The sequence below is a fragment of the Bubalus kerabau genome, chromosome 12, assembly GCF_029407905.1.
Source record: "Bubalus kerabau isolate K-KA32 ecotype Philippines breed swamp buffalo chromosome 12, PCC_UOA_SB_1v2, whole genome shotgun sequence".
Lineage (NCBI taxonomy): Eukaryota > Metazoa > Chordata > Mammalia > Artiodactyla > Bovidae > Bubalus > Bubalus kerabau.
The window spans coordinates 50,987,044-51,007,629 of NC_073635.1; the positions used below are offsets into that span (position 1 = coordinate 50,987,044).

The window sequence follows — 20,586 nt, forward strand, 5'->3', positions numbered from 1 at the left end:
TTTATTCTCTCTCAATATAAATTAATTTTTTTAATTATAAAACATTGATCCAAGAACACAGTCATTTAATGAATTTTAAATCTTTTAATTATATTGGCTTTTTCACAACGACCTTTTAAAAATTATTTTATTTTATTTTTTTTTTTTAATTATTTTAGATAATGCTTAAGGCAAGTTATTTTTTCAAAACTAACACAGTGATTGATTCCTGTCACTAAATGATTTCACAAGAAGCATCAGGCATACAGCTAACAACTGAGTGGAGGTTAAGCTTTTTGTTTGTTATGTTTGGCTACTGCTAACCCTGTGATTCTAGACATATTAGAATAAACACATATAAATCAAATAATGCTTTTCTTTGTCACCTCAAATTTAAATCTATTTCCGAGCAACACTAGTTGAGATTCTAGAAACTACTCAGCCCCTGGCTCAAGTTCTTACCTCATGGAACAAATGTCTACACAGACTTGAAAGCAGTCTTGCTCAACCCCGTGTCTGGTAATAACCACAAAAGGCTTTTGATTGTCCAAAAACTACATGAACGGGGAAACATCCCCAAATCAAAAGTCTTTAAACAAAAGGATAAAGAGTGAACATCGGCAAAACACTAACTTTGAAGTACCATGTGTATCAACATTACTAAGACAAATCTTTCAAAGTAGCCCATCAGCCTCACACTGCTGTCACGCACTCTTGAGGCTTAAGCCTGGCCCCTGCCGCACAGAGACCTCATGGGCACTTGCCCTTACTCCCACATTCACCTTCTCAAATTACTCACAAACATCACTCTCCTCCAGACTTGATGATCACGTAAGGGGTGGGACCACTGGTCTCATTCATCTTTGCATCCACTACAGCATTTACAACAGTGCTTTATTCACAATTCAAATAACTTTCTGTTGCTTAGAAGAGCAAAAAGAAAATGCTAAATTATGTTTCTCCTAATAATTCATTCTGTGAACTGTTCATCAATTGCTGATGCACTTTGGTAAACACCCCCCTGATAGTTTTGAAGTAACTTAGAATGCACTCCTAATAGTTTGTGTGTGTGTTAGTCACTTAGTCGTGTCTGACTCTTTGTGATCACATGGACTGTAGCCCACCAGGCTCCTCCATCCATGGGATTTTCCAGGCAAGAATAATGGAGTGGGTTGCCATTTCCTTCTTTAGCAATAGGAAAAAGAGCTGAACAAAAGTATGAACCACAAAAATAAAGTCAGGAAGCAAATAACATAAAACTTGGTTTTTAATACTTGGTATTCTCTATAGGTATAAAAACCAAGGATTGCTAAAATGCAGCCTTTATTAAAGGAGTACCTCAGTACTGTTTATTATAGTTTGGGAGGGTTTATATTGTCACCCTGCTTATTTAACTTATATGCATAGTACCTCATGAGAAACGCTGGACTGGAAGAAGCACAAGCTGGAATCAAGATTGCTGGGAGAAATATCAATAACCTCAGATATGCAGATGACACCATCCTTATGGCAGAAAGTGAAGAGGAACTCAAAAGCCTCTTGATGAAAGTGAAAGTGGAGAGTGAAAAAGTTGGCTTAAAGCTCAACATTCAGAAAACGAAGATCATGGTATCTGGTCCCATCACTTCATGGGAAATAGATGGGGAAACAGTGGAAACAGTGTCAGACTTTATTTTGGGGGGCTCCAAAATCACTGCAGATGGTGACTGCAGCCATGAAATTAAAAGACGATTACTCCTTGGAAGGAAAGTTATGACCAACCTAGATAGCATATTCAAAAGCAGAGACATTACTTTGCCAACAAAGGTCTGTCTAGTCAAGGCTATGGTTTTTCCGGTGGTCATGTATGGATGTGAGAGTTGGATTGTGAAGAAAGCTGAGCGCCGAAGAATTGATGCTTTTGAACTGTGGTGTTGGAGAAGACTCTTGAGAGTCCTTTGGACTGCAAGGAGATCCAACCAGTCCATCCTAGAGGAGATCAGCCCTGGGATTTCTTTGGAAGGGATGATGCTAAAGCTGAAACTCCAGTACTTTGGCCACCTCATGCGAAGAGTTGACTCATTGGAAAAGACTCTGATGCTGGGAGGGATTGGGAGCAGGAGGAGAAGGGGACGACAGAGGATGAGATGGCTGGATGGCAACACGGACTCGATGGACGTGAGTCTGAGTGAACTCCGGGAGTTGGTGATGGACAGGGAGGCCTGGCGTGCTGCGATTCATGGGGTCGCAAAGAGTCGGACACGACTGAGCAACTGAACTGAATTGAACTGAACTGGGAGGGTTTTGCGGGGTGTGGGGGGGTGGAGGACAAGGAGGAAAACAAGCAAAACTCACACTTTACAGTGTAAAAGCTTCTCCCAAGAGACAGATCTGAAACATACATCTGTTTTGTAGCATTCTACACTAAGATCTGATGTTAACTACCAAATCAGACTTTTTAAGGAGGAAAATTTGAGAATTTACCTAGGAATCTGTCATGTGTTTTGCATATCCATCCAGCACGTTTCTACTCTACCCTTACTTTTTAAAATCATATATATAATAACAACTATTGGAAAACTGGAATGCTGTTTACTGATCTGAATCTATAAGAGAGTTTTCTTTAAAAAAAAAAGTCAGGAATTAATGTATAACCATTGCATTTAACTCTTATAAAGAAAACTAATATTCTTAGTAAGTCACTCTGTGTATAGAATCAAAGACTGAACAGCACAGGAACAAAAATATAATAGGCAAATGAGAAACAATTTTATTCCAAAGTAATTTTGGAGACACAGTTCCCTGAATGAGTTCATTGGTTCACTCTGAAATGGAATCATACAGCACAGGAAGCAGTATTACAATGCCTTTGCCTTCTTGGAACAGAGCCTGTCACAAACATCCACAGGGCAGATGGAAAGAGAAGTAAATAGGAGAACACAAATTATCACTGAGACCCTTTTCATCACACATTTCCTAGGGCTCCCGTATTTCCAACCATTACAGCTTTGGTCTTTAGTGGCTAACTTTAAGAAAAACAATGATGATCTGTGCCCCACTAGCTAAAAACCGAAGCGTCCTAAAGAATACATTAACTGTGGAAACTGCCACTGCTGAATCACCTATCACAAAATCTCTCATACTACATGTCCAGATTACCATTCAGTTCAGTTCAGTCGCTCAGTCGTGTCCGACTCTTTGCGACCCCATGAATTGCAGCACACCAGGCCTCCCTGTCCATCACCAGCTCCCGGAGTTCACTCAGACTCACGTCCATCAAGTCAGTGATGCCATCCAGCCATCTCACCCTCTGTCATCCCCTTCTCCTCCTGCCCTCAATCCCTCCCAGCATCAGAGTCTTTTCCAATGAGTCAACTCTTTGCATGAGGTGGCCAAAGTACTGGAGTTTCAGCTTTAGCATCATTCCTTCCAAAGAAATCCCAGGGCTGATCTCCTTCAGAATGGACTGGTTGGATCTCCTTGCATGGAGTCAAAGTGGTGACAATCCTAGATTTGCGTGAGAAAGTTTTTGGCTTTTCATTCTTAAGCATCAATGAGAAAGTAAAACTACCACACCATGCCTTCATATCATAAAATCACCCACTAGAAAAAGGAACTCAAGGAAGGTTAAGGAGGCTGAAGTCTTTTTCCTGCAAATAAGAAGGGGGACACAGAAAGGATTTGTACCTGAAGAGTCCCACAAGATCTCACTCTGTTTCATTCCCACCCCGATTCTCAGAGCTTTGGAGAGAACTGGCATAAAGAAAAGGGTGAAGTCATATTCTGAGGGGTTTGCACAATTTGCTTGCCAGTGGAAAGATGAAGAGGAGGCCAGGTATCTTCTCCTGCAAGAACTCTGAAATTACAACTCACTGCTGAACAACCATCAACAGGAGAATGTTGGATTCCCACCAAAAAAAAAAAGATACCCCATATCCAAGGGCACAGGAGAAACCCCAGCAAGATGGTAGAAGGGGCAAAATCATGTTTAGAATCAAACCCCATACTTGCCAGAGACGCTCGGAGGGCTCAAACAAAACCTTGTGCACACAGAAGACCCAACAGAGACTGAGCCAGACCTGTCTTTGAGTGCTTGAGTGTCTCTTGTGGAGGTACGGGTCAGCAGTGGCCTGCCGCAAGGGCAGGGACTCTGGGTGCAGCAGTCCTGGGTGTGGCATAAGCCCTCATGGAGGAGGTCACCATTAATCCCACCATAGAACTGCCGAGCAGATGACCCATCAACTGCAGAACAATTATACCAAACAAATTCTTGCACTGTTAAGAAAGTTCTAGGACCCACAACAGATTTCCCAACCTGGGGGTCTGGCAAAGGGACTGAGAACCCCCAGGGAATTTGACTTTGGAGGCCAGTGGGATTTGATTACAGAACTTCCACGGGACTGGGGAAACAGAATCTTGGAGGGCACAAACCTTGTGCACACCAGGACCCAGGAGAAAAGAGAAGTGACCCCACAAGAGACTGACCCAGACTTGCCCGTGAGTGTCCCAGAGTCTCCGGTGGAGGCATGGGTCTGCGGTGGCCTGCTACAGGGTCGGAGGCGCTGAGTGTGATAGTGCGAGCATAGGACCTTTTGAAGGAGGTCGCCACTGTCTTCATTACCTCCACCATACTTTGGTCTCTGGTCAAACAGCAGGGAGGGAACACAGCCCCGCCCATCAACAGAAAATTGGATTAAAGATTTACTGAGCATGGCCCTGCCCATCAGAACAAGACCCAGTTTCCCCGGTCTCTCCCATCAGGAAGCTTCCATTAGCCCCTTATCCTTATCCCTCAGAGGGCAGGCATAATGAAAACTACAATCACAGAAAACTAATCAAAGTGAACACATGGACCACAGCATTATCTAATTCAATGAAACTATGAGCCATGCCGTGTAGGGCCACCCAAGATGGACGGATCATGGTGGAGAGTTCTGACAAAATGTGGTCCACTGGAGAAAGGAATGGCAAACCACTTCAGCATTCTTGCCTTGAGAACCCCATGAACAGTATGAAAAGGCAAAAAGAGATGACACTGAAAGATGAACACCCCAGGCCAGTAGGTGCCCAATATGCTACTGGAGAAGAGTGGAGAAACAACACCAGAAAGAATGAAGAGATGGAGCCAAAGCAAAAACAACGCCTAGTTGTGGATGTGACTGGTGATGGAAGTAAAGCCCAATGCTGTAAAGAGCAATATTGCATAGGAACCTAGAATGTTAGGTCCATGAATCAAGGCAAATTGGAAGTGGCCAAACAGGAGATGGCAAGAGTGAACATCAACATTTTAGGAACTAAAATGGACTGGAATGGGTGAATTTAACTCAGATGACCATTATATCTACTACTGAGGGAAGAATCCCTTAGAAGAAATGGAGTAGCCATCATAGTCAACAAAAGAGTTCAAAATGCAGTACTTGGGTGCAATCTCAAAAATGACAGACTGATCTCTGTTTGTTTCCAAGGCAAACCATTCTATATCACAGTAATCCAAGTCTATGCCCCAACCAGGAATGCTGAAGAAGCTGAAGTTGAACGGTTCTATGAAGACCTACAAGACCTTATAGAACTAACATGCAAAAAAGATGTCCTCTTCATTATAGGGGACTGAAATGCAAAAGTAGGAAGTTAAGAGCTACCTAGAGTAACAGACAAATTTGGCCTTGGAGTACAAAACGAAGTAGGTCAGAAACTAACAGAGTTTTGCCAAGAGAACACACTGGTATTTGTAAACACTCTCTTCCAACAACACAAGAGAAGACTGTACACATGAACATCACCAGATGGTCAATACTGAAATCAGACTGATTATATTCTTTGCAGCCAAAGATGGAGAAGCTCTATAAAGTCAGCAGAAACAAGACCGGGAGCTGACTGTAGCTCAGATCATGAACTACTTACTGCAAAATTCAGACTTAAATTGAAGAAAGTGGGGAAAACCACCATACCATTTAGGTATGACCCAAATCAAATGTATAATCTTATGATTATACAGAGGAAGTGACAAATAGATTCAAGGGATTAGATCTGACAGACAGAGTGCCTTAAGAACTATGGACGGAGGTTCCTGACACTGTATAGGAGGCAGGGATCAAGACCATCCCCAAGAAAAAGAAATGCAAAAAGGCAAAATGATCGTCTGAGGAGGCCTTACAAATAGCTGAGAAAAGAAGAGAAGCGAAAAGCAAAGGAGAAAAGGAAACATATAGACATTTGAATGCAGAGTCCAAAAGAACAGCAAGGAGAGATAAGAAAGCCTTCCTTAGTGATTGATGCAGAGAAATAGAGGAAAACAATAGAATGGGAAAGATCAGAGATCTCTTCAAGAAAATTAGTGATAACAAGGGAACATTTCATGCAAAGATGAGAACAATAAAGGGCAGAAATAGTATGGACCTCACAGAAGTAAAAGATATTAAGAAGAGTTGGCAAGAATACACAGAAGAACTGTACAAAAAAAACTTTATGACCCAGATAACCACAATAGTGTGATCACTCACCTAGAGCCAGGCATCCTGGAATGCAAAATCATTTGGGCCTTAGGAAGCATCACTATGAACAAAGCTAGTGGAGGTGATGGAATTCCAGTTGAGCTATTTCAAATCCTAAAAGACGATGCTGTGAAAAATGCTGCACTCAATATGCCAGCAAATTTGGAAAACTCAGCAGTGGCGATAGGACTGGAAAAGGTCAGTTTTCACTCCAATCCCAAAGAAAGGCAATGCCAAAGAATGTTCAAACTACCACACAATTGCATTCATCTCATGCACTAGCAAAATAATGCTCAAAATTCTCCAAGCCAGACTTCAACAGTATGTGAACTGTGAAATTCCAGATGTTCAAGCTGGATTTAGAAAAGGCAGAGGAACCAGAAATCAAATTGCTAACATCCTTTGGATCATTGAAAAAGTGAAAGAGTTCCAGAAAAACATCTACTTCTGCTTTATTGACTACGCCAAAGCCTTTGACTACATGGATCACAAAAAATGGTGGAAATTTCTTAAAGAGATGGGAATATGAGACCACCTGACCTGCCTCCTGAGAAATCTGTATGCAGGTCAAGAAGCAAAAGTTAGAACTGGACATGGAATAGCAAACTGGTTCCAAATCAGGAAAAGAGTACATCAAGGTTGTATATTGTCACCCTTCTTATTTAAGTTATATGCAGAGTATATCATGCAAAATGCCAGGCTGGATGAACCACAAGCTGGAATCAAGATTGCTGGGAGAAATATCAACGAGCTCAGATATGCAGATGATACCACCCTTATTCAGAAAGCAAAGAAGAACTAAAAAGTCTCTTGATGAAAGTGAAAGAGGAGAGCAAAAAAGTTGGCTTAAAATTCAACTTTCAGAACTAAGATCATGGCATCAAGTCCCATCACTTCATGGCAAATAGATGGGAAAACAATGGAAACAGTGAAAGACTTCATTTTGGGGTAGGCTCCAAAATCACTCTAGATGGTGACTGCAGCCATGAAATTAAAAGACACTTGCTTCTTGGAAGAAAAGCTATGACCAACCTAGACAGCATATTAAAAAGCAGAGATATTACTTTGCCAACAAAGGTACATCTAGTCAAAGCTATGGTTTTTCCAGTAGTCATGTATGGATGTGAGAGTTGGACCATAAAGAAAGCTGAGAGCCAAAGAATAGATGACTTTGAACTGTGGTGTTGGAGAAGACTCTTGAGAGTCCCTTGGACTGAAAGGAGACCAAATCAGTCAATCCTAAAGGAAATCAGTTCTGAATATTCATCGGAAGGACTGATGCTGAAGCTGAAACTCCAATACTTTGGCCACCTGATGCAAAGACATGACTCATTGAAAAAGACCCTGATGCTGGAAAAGATTGAAAGCAGGAGGAGAAGGGGATGACAGAGGATGAGATGGTTGGATGGCATCACGGACTCAATGGACATGAGTTTAAGCAAGCTCTGGGAGTTGGTGATGGACAGCGAAGCCTGGCGTGCTGCAGTCCATCAGGTCACAAAGAGTCGGACACGATGAGCGACTGAACTGAGAAAAAGGATCAAGCCTATAACAGACATCAAGTCCCTATTCATAGTTTGTGAATATCAAAAATATCACAGCAGTAATTTGCTCAAACTTAGCATTTTGTGTGCCTTTGCATGTGTGTGGATGCATGCTTAGGAACAGGAATGCACATATAAATGCATAAACATAGAGGAAAACAGTGCAAAGAGGCATAAGACATTTATTCATATTATAATGTCCATTATCAAAGGTCATGGATGGAAAAGAGCAGATATGCATACATCTTTATATTATTTCACCATTTCATCATGTACCATCACATGGAATAAAGAACACAAATAGCAAATGTTGGTGAGGATGTGGAGAATTGAAAACCCTCCTACACTGTTGGTGGGAATGTAAACTGGTACAACCACTGTGTCTAACAGCATGGAGGCTTCTCAAAAAACTAAAAATAGAAGTACCATATGATCCAGCAATTCCACTCCTGCGCATATATCCATAAAAAACAAAAATACTATTTCAAAAATAGTTCATAGAAGCCAACGTATAAAAGCAACCTAAGTGTCAATCAACAGATGAATGGATAAAGATTAAGTACATATATGCAGTGGAATATTACCAGTCATAAAACAGAATGAAATACTGCCATTTGCAGTAACATGGATGGAACTGATGGTATTATTCTAAGTGAAATAAATCAGACAGAGAAAGATAAATATGTATGATATCACTTATATGTGGAATATAAAAAAAAATAAAATAAAATAAACTAGTGGCTAGAACTAAAAACAAGCAAACTCAGAGATATAGAGAACAAACCAGTAGTTACTAGTGGGGAGAGGGAAGAGAGGAGGGGCAAAATAGGTGTAAGAGATTAAGAAGTACTATGCATAAATAAAACTACTATGCATAAATAAAACAAGCTACAGGATATATTGTACAGCAATGGGAATATAGCCAACATTTTATAATAACTATAAATGGAGTATAACCTTTAAAAACTGCAAAGCACTATATTGCATTCCTATAATCTATATAATGCTGTGCTGTGCTAAGTCACCTCAGTCACGTTGGACTCTTTGTGACCCTATGGACTGGAGCCCACCAGGCTCCTCTGTCCATGACATTCTCCAGGCAAGAATACTGGAGTGGGTTCCCATGCCCTCCTCCAGGGGATCTTTCACACCCAGGGATCAAACCCATGCCTCTTATGTCTCCTGCACTTGCTGGCAGATTCTTTACCACTAGTGCCACCTAGCAAGCCAGAGCCACTAGCTTCCTATAAATTAGGAAGCCAATTTACATAATATTTATTATCAATTAGGGCTTCCCTGGTGGTTCAGATGGTAGAGAATCCTCCTGCAATGTGGGAGACCTGGATTTGATTCCAGACAGCTGAATGAAGATGCGTCCTCTTCAAATGCCAGCTCTCCACTGGCAGGTTCCCTTTTGCTACTGGCTGTAAATGTCTTTTTTTGGTTTTTTCACCTTTTGGCCAATGAAGAATTGGTTCCATTTCACTGTGCCCAAGAATTTAGACTGGTTTCTACAAAAACTGTACACAAGACATAAAATCTAATCATTCTTATTCTGTTCAATGGCCAATGCTCATTTTCTAATACCATTTTTCATCTTAATAAAACATATATAGAATATATCAGAAACTATAACAGTGCAAAATTAAAGCAAATTGAAATGTTTGAGGACAATAAAATTTTGATACATATTCTTAAGTATTACTTTTGTTTAAATTATCTGTCTGGTGATAAAAATTCAATTCTTGAAACTGAGGTATTTTGTGACTTTTCCAGGAGGGCTCACTAACCATAAGTATGACATTCATGGTTGTAAAATTTAATTAATAGTAATCTAAGAGTATTCTGAGCAACCTAAAATATTAATTATTGTTTTACATAGTCTGAAGAGGAACTCTATAATAACTAAAAAGGACAGTCTCAAGAGAAAATTATCATACTAGGTGAAGTAAGTCAGAAAGAGAAAGACAAATGCCACATGACAGCATTTATACGTGGAATCTAAAATATGACACAACTGAACTTATCTATGAGACAGAGTAACAGACATAGAGAACAGACTTGCAGTTGCCAAGGGAAGTGGGGTGGGGAAGGGATGGATTGGGAGCTTGAGATTAGCAGACACAAACTATTATATATAGAATGGATAAACAACAAGGTCTCACTGTATCACACAGGGAGCTGTATTCAATATCCTGTGATGAACCATAATGGAAAAGAATATGAAGAAGAATATATATGTGTGTGTGTGTGTGTGTGTGTGTGTGTATGTATAACTGAACTACTCTGCTCTACAGCAGAAATGAATATAACATTGTAAACCAACAATACCCAAATAATATAAAATTTTTAAAAGAAACTAAGAAAGTCCCCCCCCCTTTTTTTTTTAACAAATAAGCCTAAGAGAAAATACAAAATTGATTGGAGGAATTACCAGATTAAAAAAATTAAATGTCTTTTAAAGTGATCAGTAAATGAACAAATGAGGTGGTCAAGGGAAAGATTTCAGAGACAACTCTTTTAAGGTGGAACAATGCAATTCTAAAGCTATACAGCAATTACAGATGCCACACCAGAATTCTACAATCCTGCATCAGGATTCCTACCACTATCCCCTGGTCACTTCATTCATTAGGTAAAAATCTTTAAAGCAGATTGAGTGGGGAGGTCCTACTTAAGAAAGGGTACACATTTTCACTACAAACCTCAAGATTGATCATGCCATCAACACTGCCTTTAAAACTCCAATGTGAAAATAATTCCATCACCCTATTAATCAAACATCAATATATCAAGTTATCAATGTTTATGGAAATTGGTTATTTAAAGAAATCCTATATAGCAATTTATGGTAACCTTGAATATCTTTCTATAAAATGAATAGTCTCCATTGTAGAGGGAACATCAGTGATTGAAAGAAAAAAATGAAGCCAAGCAAGAATTCTGTGTCCTAATCTCAACTCTATCACTGAAGCTGCTGTGTGATCTCCAGCATGAAATTTAACTCTCAGACAAAATCTATTTTCCTATCTATAAAACTGAGATATAAGACATTCGTCATGACTACTTACCTGGCAGTTGAAAGATTCATATGACACGACTTATAAAAAGGTGCTTTAAAAATCATATCCAAATATATTAGCTACCACTTTCATTTCTTTCTAGAGTTAATGCAGATTAAGACAGACTGTCAAAGAGAAATACTCCAATTTTGATGCCTGAGCAACTACTAAATTGTTATCCCATGCCAATGTCTAAAGAAAATTGTATAAGAGTAGAGCAAATAGATTCAGGGAAACCACACTGCGCAGTAAGAATCTATAAAGTCAGTGAAGTATCATAATAAAAAGAATCAATATCTTTTAACATTTTATATGGGATTTCTAAGTCATCATCACTTACTATTTCTTACTTACTTACTTACTATTTCTTCTATTACTGTTTCTTGTCTATGATATCCTTAGGTTTGATGATGTTTTCTTTCAAGTAACATAGCACACAAAGTTACAAGTTTATAAATGTCTTACCCTACTCTTTAAAGTAAGTCAGTATGGAAATCAACAGCCCAGAGAAGATAAAGGAAACCTCCCCTTCCATAAGGTATCTTATCTTATGGAAGATATCTTCCATAAGAAGATAAAGCAAACCTCCCTTTCCATCACTGAAAGCAAACCTTACTTCCACCTGATCACAAAAAAGAATCCAGTTGCACAGCTCAGTTAGTAAACCCAAGGTCCTACCATGGGACAGAACTTCTGGGCTGTGTTTATAAAACAATGATCCAGGCTTAACCCAGCACTTTTAGGATCTTCTGGTCTGACCTTGCACATCCAAGGCTTCAAGGAGAAACAACTGTGATGCAATCTGTCAGGACTTCGATGCGCAGGAGTTTATAGTTTTCTCAGATAAGAAAGTCTAGACAATTTTACTTCAAAGCAAATCCCTGGTAAAATAAAAGTTATCAATTTAAATGATCCCCAAATCTATTTATGGTTAACTGCTCTCAAAATGAAAAAAAGAAAATCTCTGGGCCAAACCAGAAAAAATGGGGTGGGGGGGGAACCTTAATATACTTGCTATAAAACTGAATGCTGGTGACCTCTCCAAATTCATATGTTGAAACCTACTCCTTCAACATGATGGTATCTGGGAAGTGATTAGGCCTCATGAGGCTCTGCCCTCATGTGTGAAGATACCCCAGGGAGGTCCCTTACCCCTTCTGCCATGGGAGGTTATAGTAAGAAGACAGCCATCTATGAGCCAGGAAATGGCAACAATGAATCTGTCACCACCTTGATCTTGGACTTAACAGGGACCAGATTGCAAGAAAAAGGTTGGTTATTTCTAAGCTACCCAGTCTATGAAATGTTTGTTAAAGCATCCTGAATGGACTAAGACAACTGTGAAATGCAAAGACAATCCCTGAAAAACCACAGGTTGAGAACCCAGAGAATGGAGTCATCCTGAAGAACTTGTAATCTATACAATAAATTTCCCCAGATGGGGCTTTCCTGGCGGCTGAGATGGTAACACCAGAATCTGCCTGCAGTAATGCAGGAGACCCAAGTTCAATCCCTGGGTGAGGAAGATCCCCTGGAGAAGGGAATGGCAATCCACTCCAGTATTCTTGCTTGGACAATCCCATGGACAGAGGAGCCTGGTGGGCTACAGTTCTTGGGGTCACAAAGAGTTGGACATGACGAAACGAGTAACACATTCACTTTCACTTTCACTCCCCAAAAATACCCTTATGGAGAAGGAGGAGAACTAAAATTAGTCTTAGTTCATATAGAATGATCAATATTGGCTAAAGGTACTTCACTCTAAATCTCCAAAGATTGAGCAGAACAGTTTATTCATTATTCTATGAGTGAGCACCCTGGTGAAAATAAAATTAGAACAAATGAATGTGACAGTGGAGAATCTGAGTTTACAGGGAACATTCTCACAGTATCTGTAGCTATATCTTATCACGGATTTACTCTGTAACTGGAAATTACAACACTTTATTATCTGGATGAAGAGATGACAAAAATTACACTTTAAGTTGGAAGACATTCCTTTCTCACTGTGAAACGCACATGTCTTTAAAGGCTGAACACTTCCTAGTCTGCAAATGGAGTTTAATTTCGTGTGGTTTCATTGCTTCAAAATGAAATAAATGGGATTTTGTGAATTCTAAACTAAAGAAGCCATTTCTCTACTTTGTTCCCTCACCTCACCTAAGCACACACTTCAAATCTCTTTTATTTCTTATAGCCCCATCTTTTTTCCAGGTAGAATCAAAGAGTCACCATGTGAATTTAGGAAAGAGGTCATTACAAGGGCTTTTCTTGTGAAGTGTTGTTGTCTTACACCAGCCCAGTACCCCAGCTCATCAGGAGGCAGATGGAGAAATCACAACTTACCAAATGTTTATCATACACACAGATGGCTGTTTCTGTTTCGAATCTTGCATTCCTGTTTGATCCCATTTGATCTGAGTAGATGCGAACACATGCTCCCTCAAGGCATAGCAACCCCATCTCTGTCCACCCACGCCTCCCTTTAATATGGCCAACTGGGTTCCTTCCCTGGGTGTGTTTGCTCAAACTTGCCTTCTCACACTACTCCCCACAATTCTGTTGATGTAACTGAGAAAATCCTTGCTGGTTCTCATTCAAAAACAAGGTGAAGCAAAGCCTTGTGGCTTAAAATGGGCTGGACTCAAAGTCAGGTCCTGGGGAACACTGGCAAACAAACACCCATAGCAAGCTTAAGCTGAGCTAATTCTGGGGGTGTTCCAGAGAGAATAAAAGGGAAATGAGGTTGCAATGGGCTTTGAACAGCTTTCCTAAACACTTCTAAACAATCGATTATAAAAGACGGCCTAGAAATTAAAACTGATAGAATTTTCTAGTTGATTTGTAGAAGCAAGTAATATGTACCAATTATTATGAGCAATCTGGATGTTGGTTTTGTTATGCAATTTTCAGCCTTGAGAACTCTGAGGAAACACATGTCATAAGACTATCAAGCATATGGGTGATAGGATTATAGGAAGATTTTTTGGTACATTTTCTAAATGATCATCATTACTTTAATGCTCAGTGTTAGGCAACAACTGGAATGATAAAAATAAAAGGCATTTTAAGTTTCATTCTTGTTACCAAAGATCTTTATTAAGGAATTATCTGCATATAATCCAATTGTGTGCTGATGAGTGGGGCTGTGCTCCCTCCTGGTTAGTTGTTTGGCCTGAAGTAACCCAGTCCAAGAGTCTATAAGCTCTACGGTAGGGCTACTGGCGATCTCCAAAAAGGACTTATGACAACACATGACGCCCAGAACTGCTGCTGGCTGTGCCCCCGTCTCCACGGCAGGCCACTGCCGACCCATGCCTCCGCAGAAGACCCTCAAACACCCACGGGCAGGTCTGGCACAGTCTCTCATGGAGTCACTGCTTCTTTCCCCTGGGTCCTGGTGCACACCAGATTTTGTTTGTTCCCTCCAAGAGTCTCTGTTTCCCCCAGTCCTGAGGGAGTTCTGCAATCAAATCCCACATATAATTAGCAGTCAGCAAATCCTTCCCTTGTCATTCAGTGAATTAAAAAAAAAAAAAACATTAAGAATTTACAGCGTACCTGAATCTGAATTGGTACTAAAGGTTTTAGACTAGATTCCAGGAACAGAATACAGAGGAAAACATAAACTTGTGCACATATAAATTTCAAAATAATATGCGAAACATTAAGAAAGCAGTACTGAGAGGAACTATGAAAAGAGAAAGGCAACTTGGTTCAGTCTCAGGGTTAAGAGTGGACTTTTTCAAAGAAATGAATTAGCCTGAAGTGAGCCTACTGCATGAGTAAAATGTAGTCAACTGGAGTGGGAGAGGGAAAGATTCCAGGCAAATATTCTCTGGTGAAAAGTGGCAGAAACCCAACTTAAACTGGCTTAAGCAAATAAAGAGAACGCATTTTCTTTGTTTAACTAGAAAGGGTCAGTGAAGAACTGGCTTTATAGACAGCTGAAACCAGGGATCCTCCATTCTCTTGCCACCCTTGGCTTCCTTCCCTCTTGGCTGCAGGAGCCCCTTCCAGTCCTGTCACAGAAAAGCATGGACTCGCACGTGAAATATCCAGAGAAGAGTTCTATCTGGTCTGGCCCATGCCCAGAGCTAGAGCTGTGGGCAAGATGTAAGTGAGCCATCTGCAGAGAAGAGGCGCTCCAGCCTGGGAGCCAGGAGAAATCATGACTGCAAGTTTCACTAAAACCACATGTTCTGAGGCATGGGTTTCTGTAGTGGACTGCAGCCCTGTACAGACAAAACAATGCCCATGACACAATAGGAATGTCAACAACCACCCACTGAAATGCAACACCATGGATGAGGCAGAGAAGAGCATTAGGGAGTACAAAGAAGACAGAGGTACCAGCACTCAGTTAGCACTATATGGGAAGCTGAAGTTTGGACTGAGGAGGTGTGGGCATTTACAGCCACTTTCAGATAAAAACGAAAATGGCACAGAGAAAACAATTCAAAAGGTGACACTAATATATAAACTGTTTAAGAGGGTAACTGATGCTTTTGAGTTGGACATACTTTCTATCTCCTCATAAACATAGCATATGGTTGGTATTATCATCTTCCATTTACGGATGAGTAAACTGAGATGGGTTATCTGTAAATGCAAAATGATAATACCAACCATATGCTAGGTAAACAGAGATTGTGGAGAAGGAAATGGCAATCCACTCCAGTATTCTTGCCTGGGAAATCCCATGTACAGAGTAGTCTGGCGGGCTACAGTCCATGGGACAGCAGAGTCCACACAACTGAGCAACTAAACAACAACAAAACTGAGATTGAAGATTTAACCTGTAACAGGAGTCCCCAACCTCTGGGCCACAGACTGGTACCTCCTGTCAGGTCAGTGGAGACATTAGATAAGAAATAAAGTGCAAAATAGAATTTTTAAAGAACTTATAGATTTTGTGCCCAATCTGTTCCCATTTCTGTGTTAATATTTTCATCATCGCATGCACACACAGTATGTCATAAAATAAAAACAATCAACTTTCCTTGTTAAGAAATGAAAATGCCAAGATTTTTTCCTCTTTTACAAACATTGAGATATATGAGTGTAACATAAAGGCAAAGAACGTTGCCATAAAGGCAAAGTAAATAAATTAAGAGAGATAGATTTTTCCTAATATATTTGACTCATTTGTATACCATATATAATACTATCTTACACAGACTCATACTAAAAGGTAAAAAAGACTCACTGGCAAGTTATAAAGCTTCGAACAGATAACTAAAAGATATTTAACATATAAGATTTCAAAACACTTTAATAAAGCAGATTCAATCTAAGAAAGGATATGAGACACTGTATATTTTTTAATCAGTAGAATGAAAAAGTTCAGAGAACTTCACAAACCTATAAATGGTTACTTTCAATACTTCTAATTACATTTACCACATAAAGAGGAGAGAGAAAACATACACAATTACAACACCTAAAAAAAAATAGTCTGATATCACTGGTATAATCAAAACCTCTTCAAATACAGACATGATTCCTTCATGTTAACTTCAAAAGAAGATTTCATCAATAAAAACTCTAACAGAGGTTTCTAATTTGATCTTTTCAACCTTTAAATATGAGATTAAAATGTTAAGGCAAGCAATAAACCATATCACAAGGGTATCATGTTGTTTCTATTGCTTACTTTTAAAACATGAGATTAAGTTTCTCAATGCAACAAGTTTAAACCTGCCACAGAAAACAGAGATAATACCTTATTCCTAATGCATTTGCCTATTCATGTGAAGTTGCCAGGATGATCATCTACTTGGCTGGCATATCTGACACATTCATTGAGGCTGAAGCTTCAGCCAGTCTGGTTGTGGCCAAAGAGGTATTACATGTGATCAGGGGACTACATGGTAAAGATGAAGAAAGCAGCCAACTCAATTGGAAGGTTTGTTACATACAGGGAGATTAAGCAAATATGTAAATATTTGAGAATATTAACAGTTGAGGATAAGGAAAGACAAGTTTCCCACTGATGAAAAAGGGAGTAAAAAATTAAAGTGGGAGTATAGAATAATCTGCACTGTTGGGTTGGAATTGGAAGTATTTGTGTGACTACATGGTTTTAATATTAGTAAATATCTTTAATAATATTAAAAACTCAAAGTTTTTAACAGATAAAAAATATGTAGCCACAGAAATTCTTGCTTAGTCGCTAAGTCGTGTCCAACTCTTTTTGAGATCCCATGGACTGTAGTATGCCAGGCTTCTCCGTCCATGGGATTTTCCAGGTAAGAATACTGGAATGGGTTGCCATTTCCTTCTCCAAGAGATCTTCCCAACTTAGGGGTTGAACTTGCATCTCCTGCATTGGCAGAAGGATTCTTTACCACTGCGCCACGAGGGAAGTCCAGTCACAGAAACAGATGTATATAAATGTATATGCATGTTATGGACTGAATTGCATCTCCTGAAACTTCCTATGTTGACGCCCTAATCTCCAAAGTGATGGTATTTGGAGATATGACCTTCAGTAGGTTAAGTGCAGATGAGGTCAAGAGGGTAAAGTCCTCATGATGGGATCTGTGCCCTTAAAAGAAAAGATAAAGCCCTCCTTTGTGCTCCCTCTCTCTCCTCATCCACCACGTGAGGATATAACAAGCCAGAAAGAGGGCTCTCACCAGAACCAAATCTACCAGCCCCTGGGATCCTGGACTTCCCAGCCTCCAGAACTCTGAGAAACAAATGCTTGTTGTTTAAGCCATCCAGTCAGTAGTATTTTGTCATAATAGCCCAACTGAACTAAGACAACACATACATACATATAATTTGTAAGTCTGTAGGCTGAGATATCCTAGAAGCTAAGACGCCCAGGAGCAATGAGCACACCAAGTGTCCAGGTCTTGATTTCTGAACACCATCCTCCACTACAGGAATCTGGGGCTACTTGAAGAAATGGCTGATTCTCAGACCGGGGTAGGGTAAATGAGCCTGAAATGTGCTTCCATACTGGAATAAAACGTTCAAAGAATGATGAGGGCATCGAAAACGAGATAGAAGTCAGTGTGAAGGAGCTGTAATGGCCAAATCCGAGACAAGTTGATCTCCAAAACAATAATGTCAGTAACAGATTATAGCCCCTTGCCCAAAATAGGAATCCATGAATTTCTGCCAGTAGAAAAATAGAAAGATTGAAAGATACAGATAGATATATAGACAGACAGACAAATAGACAGAGTATAGCTCAACTTGATACAGAATGCCAACTAACTTCAGAAGATAGAATAATGGAATAAAAAAAAAATACCATTTCTCAACCATCATAGTAATGATGGATTCAGGTGAGAATCATCAATAAAAATTAGCTTAATTTTAAAAAAGAGTTATCAATGAAAGCTAAGGCATAAGAACCTGGAAAGTATCTCCTCACAAAATTTGTTGTTGTTCAGTTGCTCAGTCATGTCCAACTCTTTGCGACTCCATGGACTGCAGCCCACCAGGTTTCCCTGTCCTTCACCACCTCCCAGAGTTTGCTCAAACTCATGTCCTCACAAAATACTAATGATTAAATGACACGTACAAATTCTTAACAAAATTCTCTTTCTGGAGAAATCTGGCAGGCAGTATCTTGATCAAGTGATAAAAACGATCATCACCAAATCTATGGGACAAATCAACATCCTGTGTCTCTGGGTATGATGAAGGACACACCTCTATGGTATTTCTTCCAAAAATGCATAAATTGAATCTAATCAGGAGGAAATATCAAGTACAAATTGAGGGACATCCTACAAAATAACTGGACTCTTCAAAAAGTAAGCAATGCTGTGTAAAAATGTCAAGATAAGAAAAGAGAAGAAAAGATTAAGGAAGTGCTGCAGATTGAAGGAAACTAGAGAGATATTCGGACACGACTTCACTTTTCACTTTTCACTTTCATGCATTGGAGAAGGAAATGGCAACCCACTCCAGTGTTCTTGCCTGGAGAATCCCAGGGACGGGGGAACCTCGTGGGCTGCCGTCTATGGGGTTGCACAGAGTCGGACACGACTGAAGCGACTTAGCAGCAGCAGCAGCAGCAGAGAAATATTAGATCTGGATCCTGGACCTATGAAGGGTAGATCACTGATGAAATTTGAATGAAGTCTGTGGACTAAATGGTAATAATAGATCAATGGTTTTTCCTGAGAGTGATGCTAGCACTTCTGTTATATCAGGGTGTCTGTTTTTAGGAAAAACACACAAGTATTAACTGGGTAGGGCAACTTGCTCTCAAATAGTTCAAAAAGTCATAAAAAATGTTAAAATATATAAAGAGAGAATTATAAGGCAAACTTGGCAAAAAGTTAATAAGTGGAAAATCTGAGCAAGAGGAAAGTTCTTTGCAATTTTTTAATGTTTCCATGAGTTTGAAATTATTTCAGAACAAACAAAAAACTTTTTAAAAGTAGTTTTTAAAAATTCTACTTCAGTTGGCTGAGGTATACACATTCCTTAAGCCCACAGGAATATTACTCCCTTCAAGTTAACTCCTTGAAGTTATACTCTCATTAGAGTCAATAAAAAATGTGGAGTTATTTCTAACTCTTCCACAAAACATCAATATGCAACTTTTCAGACTTGATACACTAAAAAGTAGCTGGTGTCTTTAAAAGTTCTCCAGTGGATAACAGAAGCCCAGAAAATAGCTAATTCACCAGTAGCAGCTAACTCCTCTACAAACCAAGCAGGCTGTCATGTGTCCTGACCTAAACTCTGAGAAATCGCTATTATTCCCTGTGAACTATTGGAAGATACCATAACTTTGGTTGCAGGCAGAGGTCTGCCTAAAGAGTCTCTACTGGTGCTACAAATCATTTATAAACCTGATTTTTAAAATCTTTTCTAAATCATTTTAGAGAAAATATATCTGCAGTTTTTGCAAATTGTGGAAAATGGTGTTAGCCTAGAAGATACTCAAAAAAACTAAACTAATATGCAAAAGGCTTCCCCAATGGCTCAGTGGTAAAGAATCCGCCTGCAATGCAGAAGACACAGGAGATGTGGGTTCAATCCCTGGCTCGGGAAGATCCCTTGAAGAACAAAATGGCAGCCCACTTCAGTATTCTTGCCTGGAAAACCCCAGAGACAGAGGAGCCTGACAGGCTACAGCCCAAAGGGTTGCAAAGAGTCAGACACAGCTGAACACAGCACAGCATGGCAAAAAGAAAATTTGTAGACTTTCCCATCACATTCCAATTTACCATCATAAACTTTTTGTCACCTGCTTTATCCAATAGTTAAAATGATGGTGAACTGCTCTTTCAAAAGATAACTTCCACCTTCTAAATTTTCATAGTCAGACTTTTCTCTTGAAGTTGTATATATTCCATTCATTAAAATTTCCTGGGAACTACTGGACACTTACAACTGATAAAGAATAAAGCAGATAAGCACCTCTGTTAATTTGACCATTAAAGAAAAACACATTCCAATTTATTTGAGCAATGCTTACATTCTGTTTTCTCTAGAAACATGTCTTTGAATATTAGCTGCTCCTAAAATACCCACCTTAAGAAAGCCTCATCACTT

General features: G+C 39.5%; 1 protein-coding gene across 3 annotated transcripts in view; it reads right to left on the reverse strand.

The window, feature by feature from the left end:
- The window catches only part of TBC1D4 (TBC1 domain family member 4), a 215,469-nt gene that overhangs the window by 150,085 nt on the left and 44,798 nt on the right, over positions 1 to 20,586 (reverse strand). The window lies entirely within an intron of this gene.